Source organism: Myotis nattereri (genome assembly GCF_964212035.1).
Source record: "Myotis nattereri genome assembly, chromosome: 9".
Taxonomy (NCBI): domain Eukaryota; kingdom Metazoa; phylum Chordata; class Mammalia; order Chiroptera; family Vespertilionidae; genus Myotis; species Myotis nattereri.
This window is the reverse complement of record NC_138084.1, coordinates 4,507,525-4,513,677: the sequence shown is the minus strand read 5'-3', so window position 1 is coordinate 4,513,677 and position 6,153 is coordinate 4,507,525.

Genomic DNA, 6,153 nt, shown 5'->3' with positions numbered 1-6,153 from the left:
GTCTGAACAACACAGGTCACAAGCTTAATCTACTTTATATACTTGGGCCCAACAAACAATATTGATTATTTTCAAGCACTTGTCAAACACAGATAAAATCGGACTATTTATGAGGCCGCCGAGGACATCTTGAGAAATGCTGAGGAATCTGTCTGAGTCCAGTGCAGTTCAACTGGAGAGCCACTGTTTAAAAAAAAATCCTTCTAATCTCACTCACTTAGAAATGAAGAATTAGCCTTAGATAACTATAGATCATAAAGGAACCTCTGAGTAAACGACAAAATATTAAGAATTGGATGTCGACAAACGCACTGCTTCTGCAAACCTGTGGGATGCAGCTGAAGTGAGGAGCTGCTAAGTTCTAAATTTACACCCTGAGCTGTATCCGATTTCCTAAAAAACAACGAATTGAAAACAGCAACTAAAGCATCCAACTCAAAAAGCTAGAAAATATTCAAGAGAAAACCAAAGAAAATAGAAAGGATGAAATAAAAATGGTAAAAGAAACTTAACAGCCCCAGCCGGTGTGGCTCAGTGGCTAGAGCGTCAGCCTGCGGACTGAAGGGTCCCGGCTTGATTCCAGTCAAGGGCACATGCCCAGGTTGCGGGCTCCATTCCCAGTGTGGGGCATGCAGGAGGCAGCCAATCAATGATTCTCTCTCATCATTGATGTTTCTATCTCTCTCCCTCTCCCTTCCTCTCTGAAATCAATAAAAATATATTTTAGCCCTGAGCAGTTTGGCTCAGTGGATAGAGCGTCGGCCTGTGGACTCAAGGGTCCCAGGTTCGATTCTGGTCAAGGGCATGTACCTTGGTTGCAGGCACATCCCCAGTAGGGGGTGTGCAGGAGGCAGCTGATCGATGTTTCTCTCTCTCATTGATGTCTCTAACTCTCTATCCCTCTCCCTCTCCCTTCCTCTCTGTAAAAAATCAATAAAATATATTTTAAAAAAATAAACAATAAAATCGGGGCTTTTAAATATTGGAGATAATTAGCCCTGGCCGGGCAGTCAGTGGGTTAGAGTGTCATCCCCACACAACAAGGTTGTGGGTTTGATCCCCGGTCAGGGCCCACACAAGAACCAACCAACGAATGCATTAATACGTGGAGCAACAAATTGATGTTTCTCTCTCTCAAGTCAATAAATTAAAAAATGTAAATACTGGAAATAATTAGGATCAGGGGAAACTGTCCCCAACTTCTGAGGCTTCTCAAACCCAAATGGAGGGAGGAACGCGGTGGGCCTCTCTCCTCTCCTCTTCCACGTCACATGTCCTGGGGGATGGGAGTGGCTCCCCTAATTGGACCCAGGCATAGCTGATCTGCCAGCTGGACCAAGACTGCACAAGAAAAGACAATTATAAAGCAATTTCACCTTTAAACATACATGTAAAAATCCTAAGTAAAATGCAAGTAAAACAAATTCATGGTGTATTTTTTAAATACATACACTATGCCCTGGCCGGTTTGGCTCAGAGGATAGAGCATCGACCTGCGGACCAAAGGGTCTTGGGTTCCATTCCGGGCAGGCTCCTCCTCACCTGGGCCCTGGTCCGGGCTCATGCAGGAGGCAACCAGCCCATGTGTTTCTCTCACATCGATGTTTCTCTCTGTCTTTCCCTCTCTCTTCCACTCTCTCTAAACATCAATGGAAAAATATCTTTGGGTGAGGATTAACAAACAAACAAACAAACAAAGGTTTAAGAAGAAAAAATAATAAAATATTTTTAAAATAATAATAATACATACATTATGAACAAGTTGGAATTTTCCTAAGCATGAAATGGTTAATTTTAGAAAAATATTTAGATAAAGTTTTTCAGATTAACAGATTAAGGAAGAGAAAAGATCACCCTCTCAGTAGATGCAGAAAAACATGTAAGAAAATTCAACACTACTCATGGTACAAATTAAAAATAGAAAGGGACTCCTTCAGTTTGAGCAAAGATATCTACCAAGAACTCATGGCAAATCGTCATTCTCCGTGTGAAAACATTAAATGCATTACTGAAAATTCAGGATAAGTAAGGGTGCCAGCAGCCACTCCTCCATTCCACATTGTACTGAGGGCGTAGCCGACTCACTAAGACCAGAAAGAGGAATAAAAGTGTAATAACAGCAAAGGAAGAGCCGCAAACATCGTGCCTCTGCTGATAAGCTGGTTGTGTGCACAGGAAATCCAGGAGCTTCTACTAACGTGAAACTAATAAAGGTCCAGGTGTCAGATCGATGTACAGGCTCAATAACGCCGTGTGCCCCGCAAGAGCCAATCAGAAAGCGCCACACAGAAGGCATGGCGGCGACAGCAGCAAAGCCATTAGGACTGAGATTAAAAGGGAGTGAAGCGCAAGCCTCAGAGAGGAAACTAGAGAACATCACTGCAGAGCCCAAGAGACGTGAACAAATAAAGATATATGGCCTGCTCGTGGGTAGAGAGCTCAGCCTCATAAACACACCACTTCTCCCCAAATTAATCTATAAAGTTAATGCAATTCTAATCAAATTCTGAATGGGCCTTTCAGGGAACTTCATATAACCCTGAAATGCGAACGGAAAGTAAAGGACCCAGGGTAGCCAAGACCATTCTGAGGAACAAGCGGAGGTAACGGGGGGGGGGCTAGGGGGCGGGGGGGTGGGGGGGGTCCTCCCAGAGAGCAAGGCTCATACAAGCTATGATCATAAAGACAATGTGACAGTAACACAGGGATAGACAAATGCACCCAGAATGTGAACCCAGACTTTTGACTTAATAAAATCAGTAAGAATATGATGGTCTGTTTAATTAAGTGTACTGGGACAACTGGTTGACCACTTGGAATAAAATAAATGTAGATCCTAGCCGCACACTGTGATGGACTTGGTGCTCTGCCCACGCCCCGTTCACACTCCCCATGCAGACATACAGGGGTGTCCACCTGCAAACGCCCCCGAGGCCCTCGGCTTCCACTCGCCCAGCAAGAACAGCAGGCTGGGCCTGGCCGGCTGGCCAGCGTGGCTCAGTGGTTGAGCGTTGACCTATGAACCAGGAGGTCTGGGTACATGCCCGGGTTGCAAGCTCCATCCTCAGTGTGGGGCGTGCAGGAGGCAACCAATCATGACTCTCTCTCATCATTGATGTTTCTATCTCTCTCTCCCTCTCCCTTCCTCTCTGAAATCAATAAAAATATATTTCTTTAGAAAAGACCAGCAGGCTGAGTCTGCCCCCTGGACTGCACTCTGGGGTGGGCAGAGCTGAAGGGTTAACACCACCACTTCCTGGCCCTTGAGTCTCCGTGGCACACAGTGGCTCCAGCTCATCACGCCCCTTCCCTGGCCCTTCCCTTCCCCTTCTCTTTATTTGCACCCAAATCTTTGTCTCGGGCCCACTCCAGGGAAAACTAAACCTAAGGTAACACCACACACACAAATAAACCAGGTGCACAGGCGTCCCAAACATGAAAAGATGAAAAGCAACTTTAAAATGTTCCTAAGAAAATATAGGAAAACCCGTTCATGCTCACTGTATAGGGAAGGGGTTTCTTAGACGAGACGCGGAAAGCAGGTCATAAAGAGAAAGACTGGCAAATGTGACCGGGTTAGGGCGCAGGAAGACGCCACGAACACAGGAACCACGCTGCAGATTAGGAAGAGGCATCTGAATCACAATAAGGGCCGTGACAGGAACGTGCATGAACGTCCGAGAGAGAAAAAGCAGACAGGACGGGAAATGAACTAAGGATGGAAATAGTCACAGGAATTTTATTGCTCTGGTGTCCACAAAGTGAACAATATAAATGACCAAGACGTACAAATCTGTTTACCCAGATAACGCCTAAGGATATGCACGTTATGACAATGAGCTAATCACTTCATCTACCAGATTGGCAACGTTTTAGAAGACGGACTTGGTGTGCGGGAAAGGGCACGCCCAGCACTTAGATGGCACACGGACTCTGTGAAACCTTTCGGGAGAATGACTTGGGCACGTCTGAAAGCCTTTACAATGATGAGACCCTATGACCAGCCAGCCACCCCACTCTGAGAACTGTATCCTACAGAAATAACAGCATGAGTATGTAAGAAATACCTATGAACCAGGAGGTCATGGTTCGATTCCCGGTCAGGGCACATGGCTGGGTTGTGGGCTCGATCCCCAGTGTGGGGCTTGCGGGAGGCAGCCGATCAATGATTCTCTCTCATCACTGATGTTTCAACCTCTTGCTCCCTCTCCCTTTCTCTCTGAAATTAATAAAAATATTTCTTAAAGGGTATGTTTTTCTTCATTGTAGAAATACACACACACACACACGCACACACACACATACACACACACACACACACACACACGGAAACCTCAGTGTCGCTCAATAAGGACTTTTAAGGCAATGAAGCTGTACTACTCATCATGGGAAGTAAGGGCTGAAAGGCGGTCTATACAGATGATGGAATATTTATTCAAAAGAAAGGGGATCAGATACATGCGACCTCATGAACCTGGAAGTCTGGGCCACCAGTTGGTGCTGCTCTGGGACCTTCACGACCCCAACCCCTGATCTGCCCCTTCCGTCGGACGACAGAGGCCTGGCCCTGTGGCCTGGTGGGCGGTCCCTCAGCTCATGGTGAAAAGCTGTGGCCACAGGGTCCCTGGCTGCCCCCTGGCAGATGCTCCGTGTCTACCAGGGCCGGGTGGCAGGCCACGAGCCCTGCTCTGCTGCAGACGGCCCGCCTTGGCCCCGCCCCTCGGGCTCCCACATAGCGCCTCATCCACCACCTGCAGGGTCCGGCGGTCACACGTCCCGAGCGCACGTCCCGAGCACGGACACACGGCACCGCGGCTCCACAGCAGCAGCTGCCTCTGCGTCACACGATCGATGGGCAGTCGTAAGCCCTAGTGCTGAGTGTGCTGTCCCCAAGCCCAGCAGGAGCGGCCCCTCCCTACGGTGGAAGGTACGGGACAATGAGCTCCCTTTGCTTCGGGGAGATGACCGGACCTGCCCAGGCCCTCGGGCCTTTTGAAGCTTCCCAGCGCGGCAGGCCCCGAAGCTGCAGGTCTCTCCCTCAGCCTCTAGCGCACACGAATCCGCCTCCAACACCCCTCCAGCCTCCTGCTCGGCAGCCTGACCGACATGCTGGTCGAGCGGCCGCTGCGGTGTCTGCCGGCTGGACAGGTGGGCCGTGTCCCTCTGGATTCCGGAGACAGACAGAAGGGAAATTAACACGGCCCCGGGGCGAGGCCGGAACGCAAACACTGGCCGGATCAATAGCCACATCCCGTGCACCACGGGGACATCGGCCAGCTCTGGGAGAGACCACGGCCTCACTGGGGCTGCCGCTCCGGGGGTCTCTGGTGTCCGCCGTCGTCTGCCACAATCAGCTGCTGTGTGCAGGCTCCGGACGGGTGGGCTCTGCAGGCCTTGACAAAGGCCCACTCCTGCCTCCCTAACGCCTCTGAAGGCGGCACTAATCCCTGTTATTGGTCCAGAAATGCAGTATCGATTTTGATTTGCTATCTTAGCTGGGCTGGGGCGGGGGAGGGATCAAGGAGACTGTATCAGGGGCTCCACTCGCCTTTGCAAATCTAGCAGCTCAAACTCTCAGCCCAGGAGCCAGCACGGAGGTTCTGTTCTGCCTGCCGCTCAGCGTTGGATTCCGGCTCACTGTGAGGTGGCCCTGGGGCAGGGCTGCTTTCATTACCTGGTCCCCACGCACTCTCTCTCTGCACCAGAATGGCCCGGGACCCTCCATCCGGCAGCCCTCGCATGACCTGGGCACCCCGGGTGGCGGCCCTGAGAGGGGCCACTCAGCTCTCCCTTCAAGAGAAAACCTGCCAGGCGATAGCAGCCTCCACAGTGGCCACAGGGCTGGAGCCAAGCCCACGCCCGCCCCGGTCCATGACTGCACACAGCAGGGTCGTGGCCTGGCATTTCCTTCCCAGGGGCTCCTCTAAGGGAATCTGTGGGCTCCAGCCCCTTAGAGCCGCACCACAGCTGGGCTTTTCCTACCCAACCCTTGTTCCTCCCACCCCCCTCACCGCGTCAGACCCTCACCAGCCCCGAAGCTGCCCGGCCGCTCCTGCCCGTCCCCTCACCTTTCGCAGGCGATGCCCCTTTTAGAAGACGGACTTGGTGTGCGGGAAAGGGCACGCCCAGCACTTAGATGGCACACGGACTCTG